This window comes from Nicotiana attenuata, unplaced genomic scaffold (assembly GCF_001879085.1).
Source record: "Nicotiana attenuata strain UT unplaced genomic scaffold, NIATTr2, whole genome shotgun sequence".
Taxonomy (NCBI): Eukaryota; Viridiplantae; Streptophyta; class Magnoliopsida; order Solanales; family Solanaceae; genus Nicotiana; species Nicotiana attenuata.
This window is the reverse complement of record NW_017677290.1, coordinates 1-15,032: the sequence shown is the minus strand read 5'-3', so window position 1 is coordinate 15,032 and position 15,032 is coordinate 1. Positions and strand designations below refer to the sequence as shown.

Here is a 15,032-nt window from a genome sequence, read left to right as displayed (position 1 = left end):
AATTTCAGGTAATTCGGACGTGGTTTGGTTGGGTTTTTGATCAAAAGTGTAATTTGGAAGTTCTTGGAATTCTTAGGTTTGAATCCGATACAAATTTGGTGTTTTAATGTTGTTTTGAGCATTCCGAAGGTTGGAACAAGTTTGAATGATGCTATGGGATATGTTGGCATGCTTGGTTTAGGTCTCGAGGGCCTCGGGTGTGTTTCGGGTGGTCAATCGGACCATTTCATGTTGTGAAAATTTGCAGAATTTCTGTTGTTGGTGTTGCAGGTTTTTGACCTTCGCTTTCGCGATGCATGTCCCGCGTTTGTGAAGGTTTAAGGTGTGAGGCTGTGGAGTTGGTCTTCGCGTTCGCGAAAATGGTTCCGCGATCGCGAAGGTGTGTGGTCTATGGTCATCGCGTTCGCGAGTCTCCTTTCGCGTTCGCATAGAGGAAGGGGGATAGCTGGGTCCCCAATGCTTTTGTTCTACGCGTTCGCGTAGTAGAGGTCGCGTTCGCGACCTGTTGAGTTTGCTGTGCTTCACGTTCACGAGAAGGTTATCGCGTTTGCATAGAAGGAATTTTGCTCTGTGAAGCAGTGTGCTTCGCGAACGCGAGGGTTATGCCGCGTTCGCGATGAAGAAATGCCTGGGCAGTCAGATTATATTTTGAAAACGAGGGTTTAAGTCCAATTTCATAAAAACCATTGGAGAGCTCGGGAGAAGGTGGAATTTGAGGAGATTTTCAGTGGAGCAATTGAGGTAAGTATTCTTCACTCATATTTGGTTTAATTCCATGATTTAGTCTTGAATTTCATCATTTAATTTGAGAAATTAGAGTGGAAATTGGGGGAAAATGGAAGAAAAGTTTGAGAATTCTCTGGGGATTTGAATAGGCAATTGAGGTCGGCTTTTGATGAACTTGATATGGGTATACTCGTGAGTGTATGAGGATTTTATTGATGTATTTCTTATCGGATTCCGAGACGTGGGCTCGGGGGCCGGGTTTGAGCAATTTCGGGATTTTTTTATGTAAATTGGATATTTTCGAGTGGGGTTTATTCCCTTAGCATATTTCAATGGTTATGTACTGATTGTGGCTAGATTTGGATCATCCGGAGGTCGATTCGTGAGGGAAAAGGCATCGCGGGCTAGAGTTTGGACCGGATCGATGTGAGTAATGATTGTAAATGTTGTCCTGAGGGTATGAAATCCCGGATTGCACATCGTTATGCTATATTGAGGTGATGCACACGCTATATGACGAGCGTGGGGTCGTGCACTATTGGGGATTGTGACTTAGTCCATCCCGAGTGATTGTTTTACCGCGTATTTGACTGAAAAGTATTTGCTTTCATCATGTTTTGGGCCGAATGCCATATTTGGGCCTCGTGCCAACTATTTGAACCCTTAGGGGATTTTTATTGATATTTCCTCACTGTTTTGACTTTATACTTGAACTCAATCATGCTATATTCTACTGTTTTCAAAACTAAGCCATGTTTACTCTACTTTAACACTTAAAATGATATTTCAAATGATATTTTGGGGTGAACATCATGTTTTACTGTTGACCGAGTGGCTTTTGAGATTCTGACTGAGTAAGGCCGAGGGCATAAGTGTTGAGTGACATACCATCAGCAAGCGTAGGTACCGCACAATGCTGAGTAATTGTGTGTAATAAGTGTGAGTTTGAGACTGGCAGCTTGAGTGTGTTTGAAAGTGAGAGTTCCCGGGAATATCACCATGAAATCATTCATTTGACATGCATAATTGTCATGTAGGCATAGATATGCATTTTTCTCATGCTATACGATATTGTGACATTCATGATTTGACATGTAGACATTGAGATGTATATTCCTCATGCTAGATGGTATATGATAATTGACGACTTGACTTGCATATTGACATGTAAGCATAGAGATGTACGTTCCTTATATTATCTGATAATGAAATATCTTATCTGTTGTTGAAAGTTTTGGGAAAAATCACAATTTTCTGATGTACTCATATTTGGGTAATTCTGGTGAAAGATTGAGGTTTTTCTGTTATACCTGAACAGCATGTCTATTCTTCTGTAACCGTGAACGAGCTGAGCATCAGATCTTGAGAGTATTACATGTATTGCTTTCATTATATTGTTACGAGTTATTTTCGGCTATGGTCTTGGACTCTGACCGCTTTTTCCGAGCTCGTCACTACTGTCAACAGTTGTACTCATACAATACTTCTGCACCTTGCGTGCAGATTTTGGAGTTGATGTTGCTGTATATGGCAGGAGGTGGCATTGAATATGTACTTGCGTCCTGATTATTGCTCCCTCTTGTTCTTGGTAGCTTTAGATTTAAAAATATATTTATGTATATTTCGAACAAATGATGTATTTATTTCATACTGGCTATGTAAATTTCCAAGTATTAAAAGCTCATGATTTGTGCTACCAACTCTTGAGATTTTTGTATAAAAGTTCAGTTATTTCATCATTTATTTTCTCAGTAAATTTCATTTTAAATGGATTATTGTTAATTGGCTTACCTAGCGTGTTGGTTTACGTTCCATCACGACCAGTTATATTTTGGATCTTGACAACAACTCGAGACGAGTGATGGTCAAATAAATCAGTTTACCGACCAATCGTCTATATTTTTCAGGTTCAGAAAAATCATTACCATTGTCCAATGCGAGCTTATGATTCTTCGCAATAGGAAAGCTAGCAGGTTTGGCTCCAAGAAGTCTAATTTCACTCAAAAAATTGAGTGCATATTTTCTCTGGCAAAGAAACAAATCACTTGTACCTCTGGCGACTTCTATCCCCCAAAAATATTTTAATGGCCGAAGTTATTTCACGTGAAAGCAACGATGCAAATATTGTTAGAAGTTAGTAATAGCACCAGAATCGTCTCCTGCAATGATCAGATCGTCAGCGTAAACAAGAACCTGCAATGTCAAATCATTCATTATATAACAAAATAAAGAATAATTAATCTACAAATGATTGCACAAAACAAAATATCTTTAAGGTAGTAGCAAGTTTTGCAAACCAATTTCATGGAGCTTGTCGCAACCCATATACAGATTTGTAAAGGTGACACATCTTCCCTTGAGTTGATGTCCCAAATCCAGGTGGAATTGCATATAAACACCTTCATCTAGATCCTCGAGCAAGAATGCATTATAAACATCCATTTAATGCAATTTTCATTTTTTAGCCACAATAATACTAAGGAAAACTTGTATAGTAACTATTTTCGCCATCACAACGAAATTTTTATTGTATTCAATTTCAGCCACCTGGTTGTTACCAAGAACCACAAGCCGAGCTTTAAATCGGTCAATTGTACCATGAAAATTATATTTGGGTTTATATACCCACTTGTATCCAATGGTCTTCTTTCCCAGGGGAAGAAACTCTAATGTCCTTGTACCATTCTGTTGTAGCGCGTCAATTTATTCTTTTATATCACGTCGCCAAAGAGGGAAATGCACATTATCATAAAACCTTGTGGGTTCAAATTGATTCATTTAGTGTTTATTAAAGTAATTAAGTGACTTGTGACTAGATTCGAGCGGATTTGAGGTGGAATCACGGGGTAAAGCTATAGTTGAGTCTTGAGTTGAGTTCAAAGCATCGAGGTAAGTGTTTGGTTTAACCCTAGCTTGAGGGATTAGGAGTTGAGTCATAATTGCTACTTGTTTATGTTGAGTACGACGTAAGGGCATGGTGACGAGTATCCATGCGTCGGTGTCAAGCATGACCGTGAGTCTTAGTTTGATAATTGTGTACCCTTGTTTGATCCTATGAACGTTGTGACTAAAATATTGGTATTAGTTGTGCCAGGAAGAAGTTGAATAGGATTGGTTATAGCTGACTCTCCCTTGTCGGGATGTTTGACTTGTTGTTATAGTTCCCTTACCGGGAAGAGTATTAATTTGATTGTTCCCTTGTCGGGATTGTATTGTGCATTACGTTGAAAGTAAAGGGAGCGGGTGGTACGCCTACCACAAATGATATTGAAATGGGAGCGGGTGGTACGCCTACCACAAGTGATATTGAAATGGGAGCGGGTGGTACGCCTACCACAAGTGATATTGAAATGGGAGCGGGTGGTACACCTACCACAAGTGATACTTAAATGGGAGCAGGTGGTACGCCTACCACGAGTGATATTGAATGGGAGCGGGTGGTACGCCTACCACGAGATATCGAGAAATGGGATCGGGTTGCACGCCTACAACAAGATGAATTGAATATGAAAGTTGTCTTATCTTTTCATTATTGTTAGAAGTTAAACTGTAGGTGTACGTACCATTATTCTTGATAGTTTTTGTCTATCTGTTACCCCTGAAGCATGCTCTCTTCCCCAGCTTAAATTGTTATTTTCTTGCTATTTTTCTGTTGTACCTGTATATATACCTGTACAGGTTTATCTGGAGTCTGATCCTAGCCTCGTCACTACCTCGTCGGGGTTAGGCCAGACACTTACCAGCACATGGGGTCGGTTGTGCTGATACTATACTCTGTGCTATTTTGCATAGGTCTAGGTTTCGAGCAGCAGCAACAGTAGTGTGAGAACAGGCTTCATTTCAGCGAGACCCGAGGTAGCCTTGCAGGCGTCCGCAGGCCCGGCGTCTCCTCTATCCTTTATTTTTATCTGTTATCTCATTGTAATCGAGACAAACAGCTTATATTCTCTTTCAGACGTTTGTATGTAGTATTCTTAGCAGTTCGTGAGTACAGTGACACCAGTCTTGGGTAGAGGATTTTGTTGAACTTTTCGCATTTTTATTCAGTTTTATTCAATGTTAAGACTTTCGCTTATTTCTGAATTTCGTTGCTTTGGTATTATTGTCGTAAATTGTTAAAATGGATTAGGTTATTAATGGACAAGTAAATAAATTTGGCATGCCTAGCTCTCATTAGTAGGCGCCATCACGACTCCCGAGGGTTGGAAAATCCGGGTCGTGACAAGTTGGTATCAGAGCTCTAGGTTACATAGGTCTCACAACTCACGGACAAGCTTAGTAGAGTCTAAGGGATCGGTACGGAGATGTCTGTATTTATCCCCAGAGGCTACCGAGTTAGGAAAAGTTTCACATTTGTTCTTTCTTGCCGTGCGATTTGGTTTCCCAACGCTATTTGAATTTCTACTCTGTTCTTTCGCAGATGGCGAGAACACGCTCTTCCTCATCTTCTGACCAGCAGCCCGAGCCCCAGGCAGCTCCCGCTAGGGGCAGAGGGCGAGGCCGAGGCTGTGCTAGAAGCCGTGGTAGGGGCAGAGCTCAGCCCCGAGCAGCACCACCAATGGTGGAGCCTCAGGTTGATTTCGAGGAGGAGGTTCCAGCCCTAGCGGTTCCGGTGGGCCCAGCTCAGGTCCCAGAGGGGTTTATTGCTACCCCATTTCTTCAGGATGCTCTAGTCCGATTGGTGGGCCTCATGGAGAGCATCACCCGAGCAGGTTTGCTTCCTATAGCACCAGCCGTCTCTCAGGCTGAAGGAGGGGCCCAGACTCCCGCTACTCGTACTCCGGAACAGGGAGTTCCCCCTATTCAAACTCCAGCAGTTCAGCCAGTTGGAGCAGCTCAGCCGGGTGTGGTAGCCCAGGCCGGTGGTGGGGCAGCTATGTCTGCCGATGCTTTGTGGAGATTGGACAGGTTTACCAAGCACTTCACTACTACTTTCAGCGGTGCATCTACCGAGGATCCTCAAGATTACTTGGACAGCTGCCACGAGGTTCTTCGGAACATGGGTATTGTTGAGTCCAATGGAGTGGACTTTGCTGCATTTCGCCTATCTAGATCCGCCAAGACTTGGTGGAGGGATTTCTGTTTAGCTAGACCAGCAGGGTCTCCAGCCGTGACATGGGATCAGTTTTCAATTTTGTTTCTGGAGAAGTTTCTCCCTATCACATAGCGTGAGGCCTATCGGAGGCAGTTCGAGCGTCTCCATCAGGGATATAGATTTCTGCATTGATCTGGCTCGGGGCACTCAGCGCATTTCTATTCCGCCATATCGTATGGCCCCGCCGAAGTTGAAAGAGTTAAAAGAACAGTTGCAGGATTTGCTTGAGAAGGATTTCATTAGGCCCAGTGTCTCACCTTGGGGTGTAGCGGTGTTATTTGTCAAGAAGAAGGATGGGTCAATGAGAATGTGTATTGATTACCGGTAATTGAACAAGGTAACTATCAAGAATAAGTATCCACTGCCGAGGATTGATGATTTGCTCGACCAGCTTCAGGGTGCCAGGGTATTTTCCAAGACTGACTTGCGATCTGGCTACCATCAGTTGAGGATTAGGGCATCCAATGTCCCTAAGACAGCTTTCCGCACTCGGTACGGGCATTATGAGTTTTTGGTTATGTCATTCGGGTTGACAAATGCCCCAGCAGCTTTCATGGACTTGATGAACCGAGTGTTCAGGCCATATTTGGATTCATTCGTGATAATGTTCATTGATGATATATTGATATATTCCTACAGCCAGGAGGAGCACAAGCAGCACCTTAGAGTGGTTCTTCAGACTCTGAGGGATAGTCAGTTATATACCAAGTTCTCCAAGTGTGAATTCTGGTTGGGTTCAGTTGCATTTCTGGGTCATGTTGTATCAGCAGAGGGTATTCAGGTGGACCCAAAGAAGATAGACGCAGTCAAAAGCTGGCCTAGACCAGCATCAGCTACGGAGATCCGGAGTTTCTTGGGGTTGGCAGGCTACTATTGACGGTTCGTGGAGGGGTTTTCATCTATTGCAACCCCGATGACCAGATTGACCCAGAAGGGTGCCCAGTTCAGAAGGTCGGATGAGTGTGAGGCGAGCTTTCAGAAGCTCAAGACAGCTCTGACTACGGCACCGGTGTTGGTTTTGCCCACAGGTTCAGGGCCTTATACAGTCTATTGTGATGCTTCCCGTGTTGGGCTTGGAGCAGTGTTGATGCAGGATGGCAAGGTCATTGCCTATGCTTCGAGACAGTTGAAGATTTACGAGAAGAATTATCCGGTTCATGATCTAAAGTTGGCAGCCATAGTTCACTCATTGAAGATTTGGAGGCATTATCTCTATGGCGTGACGTGTGAGGTGTACACTGATCACAAGAGTCTTCAATACTTGTTCAAGCAAAAGGAGTTGAATTTGACGCAGAGGAGGTGGTTGGAGTTGTTGAAAGATTATGATGTCACCATTTTATATCACCCAGGGAAGGCCAATGTGGTGGCCGATGCATTGAGTAGGAAGTCAGCCAGTATGGGCAGTCTTGCTTATATTCCGGTAGGTAAGAGGCCGCTTGCTTTGGATGTTCAGGCTTTAGCCAATCAGTTCGTGAGGCTGGATGTTTCTGAGCCCAGTCGTGTGTTAGCTTGCACGGTCGCTCGTTCTTCATTATTAAAGTGTATCCGTGATCGGCAGTTTGATGGTCCCCATTTGTGTGTCCTTAGAGACACGGTGCAGCGAGGAGGTGCCAAGCAGGTTACCTTAGATGCGGATGGAGTTTTGAGATTGTAGGGGCGAGTTTGTGTGCCCAATGTGGATGGGCTTCCGAGAGTTCCAGGTACTCTATTCATCCGGGCGCCGCGAAGATGTATCAGGATTTGCGGCAGCATTATTGGTGGCGTAGAATGAAGAAGGATATCGTAGCATATGTGTCTCGTTGTTTGAATTGTCAGCAGGTTAAGTACGAGCATCAGAGGCCTGGTGGTTTATTTCAGAGGATTGAGCTTCCCGAGTGGAAGTGGGAGCGGATTACTATGGATTTTGTCACTGGGCTTCCGTTAACTCGGAAGAAGTTCGATGCAATATGGGTTATTGTTGATAGGCTGACCAAGTCAGCGCATTTCATTCCTGTGGCAGTCTCCTATTCATCTGAGAGATTAGCTGAGATTAATATCCGGGAGATTGTTTGCCTTCATGGTGTGCCAGCATCTATCATTTCGGATCGGGGTACGCAATTTACCTCGCACTTCTGGAGAGCAATTCAGCGAGAGTTGGGCAAACGGGTCGAGTTGAGCACAACATTTCATCCCTAGACGGACGAGCAGTCCGAGCGGACTATTCAGATTTTGGAGGATATGCTCCGGGCTTGTGTTATTGACTTTGGAGGTTCGTGGGATCAGTTCTTGCCTTTAGCGGAGTTTGCCTATAATAACAGCTACCAGTCGAGCATCCAGATGGCTCCTTATGAGGCTTTATATGGTAGGCGGTGTCGGTCTCCGATTGGATGGTTTGAGCCGGGAGAGGCTCGGTTGTTGGGTACAGATTTGGTTCAGGAGGCCTTGGACAAGGTCAACATCATTCAGGATAGGCTTCGTTCAGCTCAGTCTAGGCAAAAGAGCTATGTAGATCGTAAGGTTCGAGATGTAGCTTTCATGGTTGGTGAGCGGGTATTGCTCCAAGTCTCGCCTATGAAAGGTGTGATGAGGTTTGGGAAAAAGGGCAAGCTTAGCCCTAGGTTCATTGGTCCGTTTGAGATTCTTGATCGAGTGGGAGAGGTGGCTTATAGACTTGCATTGTCACCTAGCTTATCAGCCGTGCATCCAGTTATTCATGTATCCATGCTTCGGAGGTATCACGGCAATCCAGCCCAGGTATTAGATTTCAGCACTGTCCAGTTGGACAAGGATTTGTCTTATAAGGAGGAGCCGGTAGCTATTCTAGACTGGCAGGTTCGTCAGTTGAGATCCAAGAGTTTTCCTTCTGTGCGTGTTCAGTGGAGAGGTCAGACCCCTGAGGCATCGACCTGGGAGTCAGAGTCCGATATGCGGAGCCGTTATCCTCATCTTTTCCCCGACTGAGGTACTTCTTTCTTTTGTCCGTTCGAGGACGAACGGTTGTTTTAGAGGTGGAGAATGTGACGACCCAAAGGGTCATCACTTATTTCCTTACTCTTTCTGTGCTTCCGAGGCCTTGAAAACCTCATTTAGGATTGCCTCGATTTGCGTGCGCAGTCCGGGCGCGTAGCCGGAAAGCATAAATATGAATTCTGTGTGAAAAATGCTAAATTTTGATATTAATATGAATAAGTTTGACTTCGGTCAACATTTTGGGTAAACGGACCCGGATCCGAGATTTGACGGTCCCGGTGGGTCCGTAGGAAAATATGGAACTTGAGCGTATGCCCGGAATCGAATTCCGAGCTCCCAAGCCCGAGAAATGAATTTTTGTGTGAAATTGTTTTCTGGAAACATTTGAGAAAATTGAAAATGAAATTTGATTAGAAGACTATGGTATCGGGCCCGCATTTTGGTTCCGGCGCCCGGTACAAGTCTTATATATGGTTTAAACGCTTTCTGTAAAGTTTGGTTGAAAACGGACGTCGTTTGACGTGTTTCGGACTTAAAATGGAAAATTGATGTTTTATGAAAATTTGGAAGAAATCATGAGTTTTGAGGCTTGATCCGATGTATATGATGTTATTTTGGCAAATTGATCGCACGAATAAGTCCGTAAGATATTTTTTGAGGTTGTGTGTATGTTTTGTTTGGAGCCCCGAGGGCTCGGGCGAGTTTTGGATAGGTGTCGAGTTGCATTTTGACCTTAGAAATCTCAGAAATTGCTGCTGGTATGAACAGGCCTGCAGGCTTCGCAATTCGCAAATGCGGACTCGCAAATGCGAAGGCTGGTTCGAAAATACGAACCCAGCCCAGGCCTGCCATGGCTCGCAAATGCGAGGTCCTCCTTCGCGATTGCGAAGTGTGCCCAGATGACTGGAGGTCGCAAATGTGACCAATTGTTCGCAAATGCGAACAGGCCCAGATTTTCTAGAGTTCGCATAAGCGAATTTCCTTTCGCATTTCCCAAGCCTGCAGGGTTCGCAAATGCGAACCCAGTTCGCAATTCCCATATCTACAGCCCAGCAATTTTCATACTTAGTCGAATTTAAGCCATTTTTCACCTCACTTTCAAAATACAACTCCTTAGGCGATTTTTCAAAAACAAGTTTCATTCCAAACCATTTGTAAGTCAATTTTTACTCAGTTTTTCATTCATTAACATCATTTAACATGTTTTCTCCTTAAAATCAAAGATTTTCATGGGTGAAATTGGGGGTTTTGGGTAGAACCTAGGTTTTTCAAAAATTGGGGATTTGGATCTCAATTCGAGGTCCGATTTCAAAACAAATTACATATTTGAGTTCGTGGGGGAATGGGTAACCGGGTTTTGGTTCGAACTTCGGGTTTTGACCACGTGGGCCCGGTGGAGATTTTGGAATTTTTGGGAAAAACTTTGGAAAATTTATTTTTATGCATTCAAATTATTTCATTTAGTGTTTATTAAAGTAATTAAGTGACTTGTGACAAGATTCGAGCGGGTTTGAGGTGGAATCACGGGGTAAAGCTATAGTTGAGGCTTTAGTTGAGTTCAAAGCATCGAGGTAAGTGTTTATTTTAACCCTAGCTTGAGGGATTAGGAGTTGAGTCATAATTGCTACTTGTTTATGTTGAGTACGACGTATGGGCATGGTGACGAGTATCCATGCGTCGGTGTCAAGCATGACCGTGAGTCTTAGTTTGATAATTGTGTACCCTTGTTTGATCCTATGAACGTTGTGACTAAATATTGGTATTAGTTGTGCCAGGAAGAAGTTGAATAGGATTGGTTATAGCTGACTCTCCCTTGTCGGGATATTTGACTTGTTGTTATAGTTCCCTTGCCGGGAAGAGTATTAATTTGATTGTTCCCTTGCCGGGATTGTATTGTGCATTGTGTTGAAAGTAAAGGGATCGGGTGTTACGCCTACCACAAGTGATATTAAAATGGGAGCGGGTGGTACGCCAACCACAAGTGATATTAAAATGGGAGCGGGTGGTACGCCTACCACAAGTGATATTGAAATGGGAGCGGGTGGTACGCGTACAACGAGTGATACTGAAATGGGAGCGGGTGATACGCCTACCACGAGCGATATTGAAATGGGAGCGGGTGGTACGCCTACCACGAGATATCGAGAAATAGGATCGGGTTGCACGCCTGCAACAAGATGAGTTGAATATGAAAGTTGTCTTATCTTTTCATTATTGTTAGAAGTTAAATTGTAGGTGTACGTACCATTATTCCTGATAGTTTGTGTCTATGTGTTACCCCTGAAGCATGCTCCCTTCCCCAGCTTAAATTGTTATTTTCTTGCTATTTTGCTGTTGTACCTGTATATATATCTGTATAGGTTTATCTGGAGTCTGGTCCTAGCCTCGTCACTACCTCGCCGGGGTTAGGCCTGACATTTACCAGCACATGGGGTCGGTTGTGGTGATACTACACTCTGTGCTATTTTGCACAGGTCTAGGTTTCGAGCAGCAGCAGCAGTAGTGTGAGAGCAGGCTTCATTTCAGCGAGACCCGAGGTAGCCTTGCAGGCGTCCGCAGGCCCGGCGTCTCCTCTATCCTTTATTTTTATCTGTTATCTCATTGTAATCGAGACAAACAGCTTATATTCTCTTTCAGACGTTTGTATGTAGTATTCTTAGCAGTTCGTGAGTACAGTGACACCAGTCTTGGGTAGAGGATTTTGTTGAACTTTCCGCATTTTTATTCAGTTTTATAAAATGTTAAGAGTTCCACTTATTTCTGAATTTCGTTGCTTTGGTATTATTGTCGTAAATTGTTAAAATGGATTAGGTTATTAATGGACAAGTAAATAAATCTGGCTTGCCTAGCTCTCGTTAGTAGACGCCATCACGACTCCCGAGGGTGGGAAAATCCGGATTGTGACAATATGGGAGTAGGAGTTCAATTAATAAGATGAACTACCGTCAAAACACATTCTCCCCAAAATGAAATCGACAAAATAGCTTGGAAACAGAGTGGACGTGCAACATTCAAAATATAACGATGCTTTCGTTCCACTAGTTCATTTTGCTGAGGTGATCAATACAAGTTGTTTCATGTACTATTCTCTGCTCCGCATAAAAAGTATGAAGACAAGTGAACTCCTTACTGTTGTCGCTTTTTAGTATTTTCACCCTTTTCTGAAACTAAGTCATAATGATAGAACAAAATTATTTTATTTTATGTTTAACCTTACTTTTCTCGGCCATTAAGTAGACCCACACACCACGAGAAAAATCATACACAATAGTAAGTAAATACACAACACCACAAGAAGAAGGAACACAATAAGGGCCCCACGTATCACAATGAATTAATTCAAACAAATCAGCACTTTTATTCATACTATTAGGAAAAATTTCTCTTGTCTGTTTTGCTCTTAAACAAAGATTACCCAGCTCATCTGCTCTAATATAACTACTAATTCAAGGAAAAAGAGAAACTATCTTATTGGAGGGATGACCAAGATGACGATGCCATAAATCAAAATTATCCACCTTATGGGTGTTATTTGCTTGAGCTCGTGCCACAGATTTCAAATAATATACCCCATCATATTTTTCACCTACCCCAGTCATTGTTCTTGAAGTCCGGTCCTTTATCACACAAAGCGTATCAACAAATATGACAAAGCAATTATTTTCATTAGCCAGCTTAGACACAGAGATTAAATTGCATTTTAATTGAGGTACATAAAGAACATGATGTAATTTCAGATTATTTTCGAATATAACAGTCCCCACCTTCAAAGCTATAGTCGTAGAACCTTTTGGAAGGCCTACTAGATATGGTGTCACATCACATAAATCTTTCAATAACTTGGCATCACCACTCATATGGTGAGATTACCCCGAGTCAACAATCCAGCGAATTCCAAAAGTATTACCTGACAATTTATCATGGTTTTTACTGTGGGAATTAAGCACGGATATATACTAGTGCATTCTACTGCTCATTAGATAACCCTATCCGAGCATTAACATGTGACTCTGTTTTACTATTTGACTCGATTGCTTGTGCAGCATTAGCAATAATTGTAGTCCCACGACTAGTTCCACCACGTCCATAATTACCAAAGTTTCCAAATCATACGCCACGACCATGTCCAGTAGTTCTTCCTCCCCCTCGTCTTGTACCCCACCATTCAGGATACCCAATCAATAGAAAACAATCTTTCTTTTCAAGTTCAAGTTTCCCTCAACTATCACATGTTGGTTTATCTACATTATTACATATTCTGCCATTGTAATTGATGCGAGCATGAGACAAGGACTGCACAACAAAGTTAACAGAATCTGCACACTCCTCCTTAGCTCGAGCAACGTTTCGATGTTGCTCATCTTGTATAATCATGGCATAAACTCTATTCAACGTGGTTAGGGGTTCCATGATTAATATGTTGCTCCTTTTTCACCTTCTTGTACCAATTCCTTTATACGCTTTTAGAGGCAAAAGCTCATGGAAAGATACATGGATCTCCGATCAGGAAACCGTATCCAAACTCCATGGCTAGTCTGTGCTTTGCTTCCCCACATGTACATATTGGATTCTTTGTATAGCCAATAAGTTCTTCCCACATGCTCTTCAATTTCCTGTAGTATGTAGCAACGGTCTGTCCTCCTTGTTTACAGGATGCAAGTTCGTTTTTCAACTAGTGTTTCTCACATGTCATTACCAATTGAGAATCGTTCTCTCAAGTCTTCGCATAGGTGCTTTAACGGTTTTCATGTAAGAGATCGTAGAACGATATGGTAGATCTATGCCGTTAAAGACCCAAGAAAACAATATCAAATTGACGATATACCAATCATCGAGTTGAAATCCTTCTTCCTTGGGCTTTGTAATCATTCCATTGATAAAACCCAATTTCTCTTTGGCTCTAAAAGCGTTTCTCAAGGCCTTAGCCCATTCATCATAGTTGTCGCCCTTCAAAACCACAAGAGTTACGCATATTCCTGTGTGGTCTGCTGAAAGCAAGAAATATGGCGATGTTGGATCATTCATGGGAGTTTTGCTGCTTCTGAGCCAATGCCTTCGTCTCCGCCCTTCTTCTTCTCGTCGCTAGCCATCTCACCCAATTTCTTCTGGGTTATGGCTCTGGTACAATGAAGAGTTTAAGACAGAATAATGTTATGTTCCTTCTTTGAATAAACTGAATCTAAAATAAAGCTATCGTAGAAATAAGGCTACCACTACTACAGTCTCCTAAATGTATACAACTTCCAAAACTAAACACAAAAATAATATTACACCATATTTACAGCTATGGTATATCTCCCAATATCGTTCTTAAATTTTCATGCCTTTCACCAGCTAACCCACGTATTATTTTCTACTAGAATTATTTTCACAGAATTAACACATAAAATAAAAAGAAAATGTTTATGTTTTTTTCCTCTCATGCCAGATATTTTTCCCCTTTTTGAAGCGAAAAAGACTAGTTTTATAGAAAAGTACTTCTGCTTTTTACTTTTTATTTCTTATTTCGGTTGGGGATTGAGATTATTTCAAAATTTTGATTTTTTTCAATTATTTTCTAAATTTATTTGTGGAAAGAGAGGCCCAAAAAACAAATTAAAGAAACAAGAGATTTTTACATTTCTATGTCACATAGGAAACCTTATTACCCTCAATGTTTAAGGTTTGATTTAATTACACTTAGTATACCAAATTACCAATTCTATACCATAGTGTATTTTAACCTAAAAAGCTAGCATCCTTACATTGAGCAGTTTTTGTTAACATATTAAAATATGTCACCTAATTGAGTCCAGCTCATAAATCTTTTTATGATACAGATTGTTTGAAAATATGCATAAAATCATAATCATTTAAAACCAACGGCGAGTAAATTTTTGCACTTAACATGGTTTTAGGAATAAATGGCGAGCAACTTGTTGGTACTAGTCAAATTACACAAAGCGTGTGAAAAACATTAATTTTGTCGGTTAACAAAAGTTGAATTCAATTAAATTTTGCTATCTATCTAATACAGATTGTCAAGCATATTTGGATCGTGCAAATATGTTCAATTAAATTAGCATGCATTCACCTGCGCTAGCATTCAAATATATTCTGCCTGTTGATACGAAAGCATAAATCTAACCTGCTAGTGTGTGGGATTGAGGTTGGATTGTAGCTTGTAGCTTAATTGGTATTTTCGACATTGGTACAATTTCTCATTCAATTGTAGCTTAATTGGTATTTTTCGACATTAATTGGATTTTTTTTGGCTAGAAGA

General features: G+C 41.9%; 1 pseudogene; it reads right to left on the bottom strand.

Annotated features, from left to right (window-relative positions):
• Positions 1-2,550: 2,550 nt before the first annotated feature.
• Positions 2,551-13,795, bottom strand: LOC109221362 (annotated as a pseudogene).
• Between the last annotated feature and the right edge of the window lie 1,237 nt (positions 13,796-15,032).